Source organism: Anomaloglossus baeobatrachus, chromosome 5 (assembly GCF_048569485.1).
Source record: "Anomaloglossus baeobatrachus isolate aAnoBae1 chromosome 5, aAnoBae1.hap1, whole genome shotgun sequence".
Classification (NCBI taxonomy): domain Eukaryota; kingdom Metazoa; phylum Chordata; class Amphibia; order Anura; family Aromobatidae; genus Anomaloglossus; species Anomaloglossus baeobatrachus.
In genome coordinates this window covers 493,145,976-493,159,531 of record NC_134357.1, presented here as the reverse complement: position 1 = coordinate 493,159,531, position 13,556 = coordinate 493,145,976, and the positions used below count along the sequence as shown (strand labels likewise).

General features: G+C 47.8%; 1 non-coding gene and 1 pseudogene across 1 annotated transcript; both read right to left on the bottom strand.

Moving 5' to 3' along the window:
* Nucleotides 1–5,769: 5,769 nt before the first annotated feature.
* Nucleotides 5,770–5,965, bottom strand: LOC142313391 (U2 spliceosomal RNA). The gene has a single exon (XR_012754436.1). It is a non-coding gene; the product is annotated as a U2 spliceosomal RNA (small nuclear RNA).
* Nucleotides 5,966–6,647: 682 nt separating this feature from the next.
* Nucleotides 6,648–6,804, bottom strand: LOC142313471 (U2 spliceosomal RNA; annotated as a pseudogene).
* Between the last annotated feature and the right edge of the window lie 6,752 nt (nucleotides 6,805–13,556).

Here is a 13,556-nt window from a genome sequence, read left to right as displayed (position 1 = left end):
GTGACCCCCATTGTGCCCATCGGGCTATTATTCTCTCTTTCTAAGCGGCTGCACGGGTGTAATCTCCGGATACTGGGATTCCGGATATGACATCATATCCGGTTATGGCAGCGCCCAGCTCCGTGCACATACAGCGTTCATGGTAACCACCGATGGTATATCTATGCTGTGCATGTTTAATCTCCAGAGCAACCACCAATGGTATGTTTATGTGTAGCATCCTTAGCAACTACGAATGATGTGTTCACTCTTTACCACTTGTTTTTAATTAGATGATTAAGGTTCCTATATATATCCCTCCACATGGTCCAACTCACACCCTCCCCTGATGAAGCTGTCCGCAGCGATACGCGTTTATAATTATATGAACCAGTCACTGACTAATTTATATGATTGGGTTGTGCGCCGGTTTTGCATGAGCTTTTCCTTGTTCTCCCAATCCTTGTTTCATGCAGGCTGCAGCACCCAGCTTTTTACTGAATTCAGCTGTGCATCCGGCTTTTCCTTCTATTCCTAATAGACAGAGCATCTTTACAAATTACCACCACATCATCCATGTAGCCCGTTACCTTAGCTTCCAAACCACCTCCCCCCGGCAACGGGATTCCACGGATCTGCTTATCTCTCCTTAAAGCACAAAGTAAAGGTTCAAGTGTACACACAAATAATAAAGGGGACAATGGGCAACCTTGTTTAACCCCAGAGTTTAAAACCACCTCCTTCATTTTAAAACCATTAACTAAAATTTTACTAGTACAATTGTGATAAAATGCTTTAAGAGACAATACAAATCCTACAGGTATTCCCATGCGTGATAAAACCTTAAATAGGAACTGATGTGACACTCTGCCAAAGGCTTTCTCGAAGTCTAAGGACAGGACCGCCAACTGACTCCCCCTTGACTTTGTGTCATCAATCACATCTTTGATTAAATTTAAGTTTTCCCACACACTCCTTCCCGGTATACCGCACACTTGATTTATATGGATTATATTCTCTATCACTTTTTTCAATCTAGTTGCACATATTTTTGCCAGTATTTTGTAATCACAATTTAAAAGAGTGATAGGTCTCCAATTTTTTAGACTAGATTTGTCTCCTATTTTATGTATGAGGGAAACCTCACCCCTCCTCCATGAGGTGGGGAGAATTTTTGTTCTAAAAACCTCACTAAAAACAGAAAACAAATCCTCTTGTAAAATGTCATAAAAGGTGGAATAAAACTCTATAGGTATACCATCGGGTCCCGGTACTTTACCAGCCTTAAAACTCCCCACAGCGTCTGATACCTCTTCCTCACTCAGGTCCTGTATTAAAAAATCTTGTGAAACAGGATCAAGACTGATGGAGATGTCATCTAAAATACTTTCTGTAAAACAATTATCAATATTTTTTGTGTTAAAAAGCTCAGAATAATACTCATACACTTTGGCTAAAATCCCCTCTATATTTTGTTCACCTTCCATAGAGTTGATAAAAAGCCGCTTTTCCACCATACATTTAAAAAAATACCTCGAACAAGTTTCATTATTTTCAATATGTTTAACCTTAGCATGAAAAATAAGCTCTTTCCCTTTTTGTTCTAGTGTGTGGTGGATTTCATTTTTTAGGTCACTAATATCTTTCTCCACATCCATATCATTATTTCTTAATTTATATAAGGTTTGTAACCTGGTAGTAAGTTGGGTATAAAATTCTCTCTTTTCCTTAACCTTCTGTGCTCCTGCCTTAATAAAAAAATCTTTTATATTTTTTTTCATTTTTTTCCCACCACCTGCTGATGGGAATACGAGGGTCTCTTATTCTCTTAAAATATAAATAGAAATTAGTAAAATCAGTTAAAATTTGAGGGTCTTCTAAAAGGGAGATATTTAACTTCCAAGAACCTTTCCCTTTTTTAAAAAGATCATCATGTTTTACATGAAAGGATAATAATTTATGGTCAGAAAATGCATTAGTTAGAAGCTCACATTTAAAAGGCAGCACGGACTTTGAGCAGAAAATAAAATCAATCCTGGAGCTACAGTTAACATTACTCCATGTCACCCAGTCCTGCAATGGTAAATCTCTATTACATTCCTTAAAAACATCGTTTAATCTAAAATCCAGCACAATGTTTCTAAGCATAAAAGAAGTTTTATCATAATTTCTGCTTGTTGCGCTGGAAAATCTTTTCTCACCACCGAGAATGCAATTAAAATCACCTGCTAAGACCATCGGGGTAGAGTCATTAAGAAATAAGGGTAACATATCTAGCATTTCAGCTCTTTCTTGCTTGTCTGCGGATCCATAAAAATTTAAAAATTGCCATTTGTAACCATCAATAACAGCTTGAACTAATAAAATTCTGCCAGGTAAAATCTCTTGAACAGAATCAATAAAAGCATTCCCCCTAAAAAGAATGGCGACCCCTGCTGACTTGGACCCATTTGACCCCGACCACACTGAGGGTCCATACGTCCAATCTTTCTGATACTCATGGTAATTTAAACTGTGTGATATAGAACACTCTTGTAAAAAGAATACAGTTGCAGTCAGAGTAGTAAGAAAATCAAACAACGCCACTCTTTTTGCCTGTGTTTTAAGCCCTCTCACATTTAGAGACACACCCTTGACCCCTGCCATAAGAGAAAAGAAGAAGGAAATTAAATATTTCTAAACTCTTACCTCAGCTGGTTCAGACTTCTCCTTCAGAGTAGGATAGATCGTCGGAGATGACCGTTTGCAAGGAGTCCGTATCTGAGGACTCCCCATTGGTTAACGTCTCAGGCTGCACACCTCCCGGGACAAACTGAGTTCTCATTCTAGTAATTTGCATCTGGTCAGCTGACCCGTCTCCCTGCTCCAGACACTCCATCCCATCTCCTTTAAGGGAATGGTCAGGGAGAGTCTCATCGAGCACACGCGCCTCGGGTGTAATCAGCACATTGACCGGGGTCTCCGGGATCACAAAGGCAGCCACCCCAGTCCCCATCTCCATTTCTGAAGAGGGTAGGGTAACTCCCTCCTGCTGACACGCCATTGGGTTCCCACCATCATCCGGAGGGTCCGGAGGGGGTACTACCTCAGGTTCCGTCTGAGACCCCTGCAACTTACGTCTCTTCGGCCCAGAAGTCTGGCATCTGGGAGTCATCCCGGGAGTACACGAAGACGAGGATTGGCCTTTGGCAGATACTTCTGGCCTCTCTACGGAGGCCGCCTCCGGCCTTCTGCCCTGCCGTTCCCTCCTTTCCTTCGCCATTTCATCCGACACGGGGACGCCTTCTGCAGCCTGAGTTTGTTTGCTTGGCTCATCTCCGGCTCTCTCTCCATCCTCCTTTCCCACAGGCCTGTCCGAACCAGCCGAGGGTTGGTCAGGGGCCGAGGGCTTCTCCACTCGTGATTTTCCCCAGACATTCCTGTAGGGACATTTAAAAAAAGAGTGAGTGTTTGACATACAATTAGTACATATGCTTCCTTTTGGACATTTATCAGTCTTTTGATCTTTACCTCCACAAGAAACACAAGTCACATCACAATCAGAATGTCCATATTTTTTACATTTGCGACAAAAGGGAGGCATACCATTAAAAAAAAGGTCGCCATTCGTATTACCTATTTTAAAACGGGCTGGCGGTAAACGTATACCTCCTGCTACCGTAGGGTCCTTAATACAAGTGACAACATACCTCCATTTACTACTCCATATGCCACATTCATTCATTACCTTCCCTTGACATACCACCTTAGAAAAAAAGTTATTAAGGAATGAAGTAATTTCAGTCTCAGTCACATAAGGGGAGTAAATTTTAACAATAAGAGTCTTTACATCGTCAATTTTGTGTTCTACAATAGTTATACCTTTAAGGGATGGTTTCTTTTGGAAAATCACATCCGGATCCTTAGTTTTAGTACAGAAATCTCGGTGGATACCCTCTCCTGTAAAGGTAATATCGAACACACCTCGTCGAGGGTAGTCCTGGATGGCCAAGATTTCCTGTTTACGCACTGAGAAGGTGCGTTCAAGCACCTCTCCCGCGACATATCTTAGGCCACGACCATCACTCCCTCCTTTATCGAAGTATACCCGTACCGTATGCTTTAGGCGAGCATAGGTGGGAATGTCGCCAGGATCCGCATCCATGGCAACGGGGGATTTTCCGCAACAAAATACTCACTGGAAAATCCAAAGATAATCCAGATGAGCGATCGCAACTCGTTGTCTGGGGACTAAGCCCACCTCCCAAAAGCAGCAGAGGATTGGATCCCACTACAAGAGTGGGACCCGCACCTAAGGCCAAAAGGCGGGGTACCCCAGACACCTAATGTGCTACAACCAGATGCTAGCAGAATTACCAACACCAGATCGCAGCCAAAAGGCCGAGAAGCGATAACCAGAATTGGTTTGGGCCTCGAGTGGCACCCTGGCCTATGCCGGACACATCTTAGGGAGAGAGAGCGAGAGGGAGACAAACCCACGCCTACAGAAGACATTTTGTCACCCAAGCCAACCCTTGAAAAGGCTGCTTTGCAGAGCAAAAACAAGAAGAATGGTGCGTTTTGCAGCCGCCGCCCACTGCAATGAATCTGAATAACTCCTCCTTTTGGGCGCAAGCAACTCCCCTCCCCCTTGCAGTCTTTTCAATTCATGATACAAAAAGATGGACAGGACAGGTTGCCTGACTTTCCGTCACTGCCACCCTTTGCCATCCTTACCCGTAGAAAGCCCTTTCATCATCCCCAAACCCTAATCTTTTCCCTTTCCTTCCCAGCCCCCAAACCCTGCCCTCTGTACCCTTCTCACCCCCCGCATCCCTTCTCCTGTCATCCCCCTACCACCCGGGAAAAAAAGAGCTTGCCCCCTCCTTCCACTAGCCCACCATCCCACCCAAAGAGTAAGTTCTGCTGCGCAGCTTGTTTTCTAGGCAGCAGCGCTATTGTGATGTCAGCGGGGGCATTGTGACAAGCCACCAGTGTTCCGTCTCTTCATGTTGTGCACAGTTCAAACGGAAAATACATCAACAGGCAGACTACAGAAAAGCTTACTAACAAAGGTTAGAGAGGGGCTTTCTCAGAGGGCTTTTTACAGTTTTTCTATTCCCAATTAGCCGTTTAAGTATACTTAATGAAAGTAGTAATTCTTTCCTAGGCCGCCCATACTTAGTATTTGACGTTCCTTATATTGCGGTATCAGGCTTCGCAGCAGGTTGCAAATCATTCATCACCCATGACTGTCCCCAATTGGGCTCAGAAGCTAAATGTCTATCATGACCTCTCTTTTAGAATGTCCAAGAGTAAGCAAACTCTTCCTCCAGGAGGGGGAGCCAACAGACCACTTAAGACATCATCATTGCTCAAAGAAAACACCAAAAACCAATGCATGATAGGAATAAACAGGTAACTTTATTTGGAGTGGAAGCGGAGAGATCGCACCAGATGCCAATTCTAGATCTTCTCACTCCTGTGGTCATTGCAGCAGCATCAGCAGCTGAATCCACTTTGTCCAAAAGGGATCTATTCCATTCAATTGCAAATGATCTAGATACGACGGAGAACAAGATACTGCAGCACGGGACATAGCCGAGTTGGTCAGGTTGAGTGGTGATTAGTTTGCTATTTGGATGAATAAAGCAAGTAAAAAGTGTGAAAGATAAAAAACAAAAGGATGAAGTGTGAAAAGTGAATGGGCCAAATTGAGGTGCATATGAAGTTGTATGCTTTCTTCCAATTCATTAATCGGGCTAATATGAATCAGGTGAATCGAGTTCTGCTTTTGGAAACTGGGTTAAGAAGGGGTGCACCAGTCCTGGAGGTACTGCAATACCAGGTCAATGCGTGGAGTGGACAGAGCAAGCTCTTTTTCCATCTCCCTGTTCTAAAAATCCATTTAATATATGGTCCCCAGATAGGGGACGTATCAGATATTAAACTGATAAGAACAGATTTTTGATTTAATGAAGCTTTCCAAAGCACCGCAAAAATGCATGACCGAAGTCACACCAAAAACAGTGCAAAGGCTAGGATTCGTGTGGACCCCTCCGTGAGAAGAGGATCTCCAAAAATCAACCCCGTCCCTCCGAGCCAGAAGGCCACAGCGAGGGTCAGGGATCTTCGGTGCTTCCCCAAGCCGAAGCCTGGTTGAGCCTTGTTGTTGCTCCCAGCGTCCACCGAGGCATCTTACCCAAGTGGAGTAGGGAGCTACTAGTCGTTGGTTTCGCAGCCGAGACTGCCCGGACCGTCAACCGGTGTTGGTTTCTCAGCCCAAGGCTGACCGGACCTCCAACCGGGTGTTGGTTTCTCAGCCCAAGGCTGACCGGACCTCCAAGCGGGTGTTGGTTTCTCAGCCTAAGGCTAACCGGACCTCCAACCGGGTGTTGGTTTCTCAGCCAAAGCTGACCCGGACCTCCAACCAGGTGTTGGTTTCTCAGCCCAAAGCTGACCGGACCTCCGACCGGGATTATAAAAATTTCCCTTCTTAGCCAGAAGGCCGGGATAGGGCAATATGCTTGGAAAGTATGAATAGGCAAGGCGCGGCGTGCGACAGAGTCTGAGGCTTACCAGGGTCCCAACCTAGCAAGTTCAGACTCCCTCCAGGGTGTCCATTCCTGGGGCACATTGCACCATAACCCCCACACTTACTCAGTCTAATAGCCTCGATCCTGGTAGGGCCATGGTTTACTCTAGATGGATATACTATCCTCCCAAAGTACTAACAAGCGCAACCTTCCAGTGTGCATTGCATCATTGTACTAAGGTGGCCGGAGCCTTAAACCACCTTTTCGAACGATACTACACTTGATCTTAGCCAAAAGGCCGAGAAGCGATAACCAGAATTGGTTTGGGCCTCGAGTGGCACCCTGGCCTATGCCGGACACATCTTAGGGAGAGAGAGCGAGAGGGAGACAAACCCACGCCTACACAAGACATTTTGTCACCCAAGCCAACCCTTGAAAAGGCTGCTTTGCAGAGCAAAAACAAGAAGAATGGTGCGTTTTGCAGCCGCCGCCCACTGCAATGAATCTGAATAACTCCTCCTTTTGGGCGCAAGCAACTCCCCTCCCCCTTGCAGTCTTTTCAATTCATGATACAAAAAGACGGACAGGACAGGTTGCCTGACTTTCCGTCACTGCCACCCTTTGCCATCCTTACCCGTAGAAAGCCCTTTCATCATCCCCAAACCCTAATCTTTTCCCTTTCCTTCCCAGCCCCCAAACCCTGCCCTCTGTACCCTTCTCACCACCCGCATCCCTTCTCCTGTCATCCCCCTACCACCCGGGAAAAAAAGAGCTTGCCCCCTCCTTCCACTAGCCCACCCTCCCACCCAAAGAACAACTTCTGCTGCGCAGCTTGTTTTCTAGGCAGCAGCGCTATTGTGATGTCAGCGGGGGCATTGTGACAAGCCGCCAGTGTTCCGTCTCTTCATGTTGTGCACAGTTCAAACGGAAAATACATCAACAGGCAGACTACAGAAAAGCTTACTAACAAAGGTTAGAGGGGGGCTTTCTCAGAGGGCTTTTTACAGTTTTTCTATTCCCAATTAGCCGTTTAAGTGTACTTAATGAAAGTAGTAATTCTTTCATAGGCCGCCCTTTCTTAGTATTTGACGTTCCTTATATTGCGGTATCAGGCTTCGCAGCAGGTTGCAAATCATTCATCACCCATGACTGTCCCCAATTGTGCTCAGAAGCTAAATATGTCTATCATGACCTCTCTTTTAGAATGTCCAAGAGCAAGCAAACTCTTCCTCCAGGAGGGGGAGCCAACAGACCACTAAAGCCATCATCATTGCTCAAAGAAAACACCAAAAACCAATGCATGATAGGAATAAACAGTAGTGATGAGCGAGTACTAAAAAGCTCGGGTGCTCGAAGCTCGGGCCGAGCCTCCCAAGATACTCGTGTACTCGGGCCGAGCAACGAGCCCAATGTTATCCTATGGGAGACCCGAGTATTTTTGTGAAATGACCCCCCGGCAGCATGTAGAAACCCTAAAAATGTCACAAAAGTCTCAGAAGAGTGCTCAAATGACATGGCAACAGCATGGGGAAGACCCCTTGAAGCATTTATCACTCAAAAGTCACAGCTGTGAACAATTTTGTCCGCGTTTCACGCCATTTTTACGGACTCACCAGAAAACCTTCCAAAATGACCCCAAAATGATTTTTCATGGCAGAAATGTTAAGGGCACATACCCAATAGTGAGATAGAGCTGGTGTATGTTACTTTTTGAGATTAATACATGAAAGATTTTACGTGAAAACATTGTGTGGCACTCCGATGTCCCTGAGAAGAGACGTACATGAAGGCCTCTTGAGTCTAATGTGCCCATTTTGAGGAAGTGAGTCTTTGTAGTATTTTCCTTTGCCAGGGCAGTCCAAAATTGTGAGGTTCACCAATGCCCCTGCATACAGACGTGCATGAGGGCCTGTAAACCTGAAGTGCCCATTGTAAGGAAGTGGGTCTATTGTAGTATAGCCCTTAGGCAGGGCAGCCAAAAATTGGGAGGCTCCACATTGTCCCTGGATAGAGACGTGCATGATGGCCTGTAAACCTGAAGTGCCCATTGTCAGGAAGTGGGTGTATTATAGTATAGCCCTTAGGCAGGGCAGCCAAAAATTGGGAGGCTCCACGTTGTCCCTGGATAGAGACGTGCATGATGGCCTGTAAACCTGAAGTGCCCATTGGAAGGAAGTGGGTCTATTATAGTATAGCCCTTAGGCAGGGCAGCCAAAAATTGGGAGGCTCCACGTTGTCCCTGGATAGAGACGTGCATGAGGGCCTGTAAACCTGAAGTGCCCATTGGAAGGAAGTGGGTCTATTGTAGTATAGCCCTTAGGCAGGGCAGCCAAAAATTGGGAGGCTCCACATTGTCCCTGGATAGAGACGTGCATGAGGGCCTGTAAACCTGAAGTGCCCATTGGAAGGAAGTGGGTCTATTGTAGTATAGCCCTTAGGCAGGGCAGCCAAAAATTGGGAGGCTCCACATTGTCCCTGGATAGAGACGTGCATGAGGGCCTGTAAACCTGAAGTGCCCATTGTCAGGAAGTGGGTGTATTATAGTATAGCCCTTAGGCAGGGCAGCCAAAAATTGGGAGGCTCCACGTTGTCCCTGGGTAGAGACGTGCATGAGGGCCTCAAAACATTAAGTGTCCATTGTCAGGAAGTGGGTGTATTATAGTATAGCCCTTAGGCAGGGCAGCCAAAAATTGGGAGGCTCCACATTGTCCCTGGGTAGAGACTTGCATGAGGGCCTCAAAACATTAAGTGTCCATTGTCAGGAAGTGGGTGTATTATAGTATAGCCCTTAGGCAGGGCAGCCAAAAATTGGGAGGCTCCACGTTGTCCCTGGGTAGAGACGTGCATGAGGGCCTCAAAACATTAAGTGTCCATTGTCAGGAAGTGGGTGTATTATAGTATAGCCCTTAGGCAGGGCAGCCAAAAATTGGGAGGCTCCACATTGTCCCTGGATAGAGACGTGCATGAGGGCCTGTAAACCTGAAGTGCCCATTGTCAGGAAGTGGGTGTATTATAGTATAGCCCTTAGGCAGGGCAGCCAAAAATTGGGAGGCTCCACATTGTCCCTGGATAGAGACGTGCATGAGGGCCTCAAAACATTAAGTGTCCATTGTCAGGAAGTGGGTGTATTATAGTATAGCCCTTAGGCAGGGCAGCCAAAAATTGGGAGGCTCCACATTGTCCCTGGATAGAGACGTGCATGAGGGCCTGTAAACCTGAAGTGCCCATTGTCAGGAAGTGGGTGTATTATAGTATAGTCCTTAGGCAGGGCAGCCAAAAATTGGGAGGCTCCACGTTGTCCCTGGGTAGAGACGTGCATGAGGGCCTCAAAACATTGTTCCCATTGCAAAGGAGCGGGTCTCCTGTCGTTGTAATGTCCATTCTGCAAAGAATGGGCGAAAAAATTTACCACTGGGGGTATACCTGAAACAAAGGCCTAAGTATTGCAATTTGTAACGGTCATCATCATGGTGGCGCATGAGGAGAAGGAGGAGCAGTCCAGCGATTATCCAAAGTCCAGAAGTGTGTACCCATGGGTGAGTGGAGGTACATGGCAAACTTTAAATTCCGCTCTCATTTGCTGGTGGTGTGGTGAAGTCTGGCCCAATCCAACCCTTGTTCATCTTGATCAGAGTCAGCCTGTCAGCATTTTCAGTTGACAGGCGGGTGCGTTTATCTGTAATGATTCCACCTGCGGCACTAAAAACACGCTCTGACAAAACGCTAGCAGCAGGGCAGGCCAGGACTTCCAAGGCGTAGAGAGCCAATTCATGCCACGTGTCCAGCTTGGATACCCAATAATTGTAAGGCACAGAGGAATGTCGGAGTACAGTTGTTCGATCTGCAAGGTACTCCTTCAGCATCTGGGCAAACTTAGGATTTCTTGTGGCACTACCCCGCACCTCAGGGGCTGTGGTACGTGAGGGGCTGAGAAAACTGTCCCACATCTTAAAGACTGTTCCCCTACCTCTGGCGGATTGGACTTGTGCCTCTCTCGGCTGTACGCCTCGGTTGTCCACTGATTCCTGACCTATGCCGCTAGCGTTTTGTGAGGGGAATGCTTTGCCTACTTCCGTGACTATGGCCTTCCGGAACTGCTGCATTTTGGTTGACCTCTCCTCCACGGGAATAAGAGACAAAAAGTTCTCCTTGTAGCGTGGGTCTAACAGTGTTACCAACCAGTAATGATTGTCGGCCAAGATGTTCTTAACGCGAGGGTCACGAGACAGGCAGCTTACCATAAAGTCAGCCATGTGCGCCAGACTCTTAACAGCCAGGACTTCAGTAGCCTGACCAACAAGATGACTGAACATGCTGTCCTCCTCCTCCTCCTCCTCCTCCTCCTCATCTACCCTGTCCTCTGGCCAGCCACGCTGAACCGAGGATATGACTGGTGTGCATGTCATATACTCAATTTGGCCGGAGAGTTGCTCCATGTCTTCATCCTCCTCCTCGTCATAGTCCTCCACTGCACGTTGTGATGAGACGAGGCTGGGCTGTGTGTTATCACCCACACCCACTACTGTTTCTTGCTGCAACTCATCGCGCTCCGCCTGCAATGCATCATGTTTGTTTTTCAGCAGAGACCGTTTTAGAAGGCAGAGTAGCGGTATGGTGACGCTAATAATGGCGTCATCACCACTCACCATCTTGGTGGAGTCCTCAAAGTTTTGGAGGATGGTACATAGGTCTGACATCCATCTCCACTCCTCAGGTGTTATGTGTGGAGTTTGACCCATTTCCCGACGGCTTAGGTGATGCAGGTACTCAACAACTGCCCTCTTCTGCTCACATATCCTGACCAACATGTGCAGAGTTGAATTCCAACGCGTGGGGACATCACACACCAGTCTGTGAGCCGGAAGATGCAAACGGCGCTGAAAGCCGGCAAGGCCGGCTGAAGCAGTAGGTGACTTTTGAAAATGTGCAGACAGGCGGCGAACTTTTACCAGCAGATCAGACAGCTCTGGGTATGACTTTAGAAACCGCTGAACCACGAGGTTGAGCACATGGGCCACGCATGGAACATGTGTCAGCTGGCCTCGCCTCAAAGCCGCCACCAGGTTCCGGCCATTGTCACACACGACCTTTCCTGGCTTTAGGTTCAGAGGTGTGAGCCAGTGATCTGCCTGCTGTTTCAGAGCTGTCCACAGCTCTTCTGCATTGTGGGGTTTATCACCTATGCAGATTAGCTTCAGCACAGCCTGTTGCCGCTTCGCCGAGGCAGTGCTGCAGTGCTTCCAGCTTGTGACTGGTGTGGAGGGTACAGTGGATGAGGATGCGCAGGAGGAGGAGGAGGCTGAAGAGCATGACATTCCGGAGCTGTAGATTGTGGGTGAAACACTGACTGAGGTAGGGCCTGCAAACCTTGGTGTGGGAAGGACGTGTTCCGTCCCTCGCTCAGACTGGGTCCCAGCTTCCACAATATTAACCCAGTGTGCCGTCAACGAGATGTAGCGGCCTTGCCCACAAGCACTTGTCCACGTGTCTGTGGTTAGGTGGACCTTGGGTGAAACAGCGTTGTTCAGGGCACGTGTGATGTTTTGTGACACGTGGTTATGCAACGCGGGGACGGCACACCGGGAGAAATAGTGGCGGCTGGGGACCGAGTAACGTGGGACAGCTGCCGCCATCAGGTCACGGAATGCTTCTGTCTCCACCAGCCTAAAAGGCAACATTTCCAGCGCAAGCAGTCGCGAAATGTTAGCATTTAGAACTGTGGCATGTGGGGTGTTGGCAGTGTATTTGCGCCTGCGTTCAAAGGTTTGCTGAATGGATAACTGAACGCTGCGCTGGGACAAGGACGTGCTTGATGATGGTGTTCTTTCTGCGTAGGCAACTGCAGGTGCAGGAGTGGAGGAGGCTTGTTCGCAGGCAGCATGGACAGGGGATTGGCTCGCATGCACAACCAGCGAAGACGTAGCAGTGACATCAGCAAGCACTGCTCCTCGACTCTGTTGTACTTCCCACAAAGTCGGGTGCTTGGCTGACATGTGCCTGATCATGCTGCTGGTGGTCAGGCTGCTAGTTTTGGTACCCCTGCTGATGCTGGCACGGCAGGTGTTGCAAATGGCCTTTTTTGAATCATCTGGATCCAACTTAAAAAACTGCCAGACTCGGGAAGACCTAACATTTGTACAGGCACCTTGTGTCGTCGTGTTGTTCCGGGGAACGGTTGCCTGACTTCTGCCTGGGGCCACCACCCTGCTTCTTACTGCCTGTTGTGATGCTACGCCTCCCTCCCCCTGTGCACTGCTGTCCTCGCTCTGCATATCCTCCTGCCAGGTTGGGTCAGTTACTGGATCATCCACCACGTCGTCTTCCTCTTCCGCACCCTGCTCCTCCTCCTGACTTCCTGACAATTGTGTCTCATCATCGTCCACCACTTGTTGAGACACGTTGCCAACTTCGTGAGAACGTGGCTGCTCAAATATTTGGCCATCTGTACAGACGATCTCCTCATGACCCACTTCAATATGAGCTGGCGAGAGGCCAGAATGTGTGAATGGAAACGTGAACAGCTCTTCCGAGTGTCCAAGTGTGGGATCATTAATGTCCGAGGAGGACGTGTACTCAGCCTGGTGGTAGGAAGGAGGATCAGGTTCAGAAATGTGCGGTGCAGTATCACGGCTACTGACACTTGACCGTGTGGAAGACAGAGTGTTTGTGGTGGTGCCAATCTGACTGGAAGCATTATCTGCTATCCAACTAACAACCTGTTGACACTGGTCTTGGTTCAAGAGCGGTGTACTGCTGCGGTCCCCAAGAATTTGGGACAGGACGTGCGAGCGACTAGATGTGGCCCTTTGTTGTGGCGAAATTAGAGCTTGCCCACGACCTCGGCCTCTGCCTGCACCACCATCACGTCCACTTCCTTGTTCCTTGCCAATGCCCTTGCGCATTTTGCAATGCTGTGCACTGCTGACGTGTATATTCACTACTTGTGCGTTATATCAAAGTTTCTGGAAATTGCACACAAGTGCACCTGTACGCTGCCACCAACAGGCACACACGTGCGGTTTTAAAAACCAAGCACGGACGCAATAAGAACCTAACAGGTTT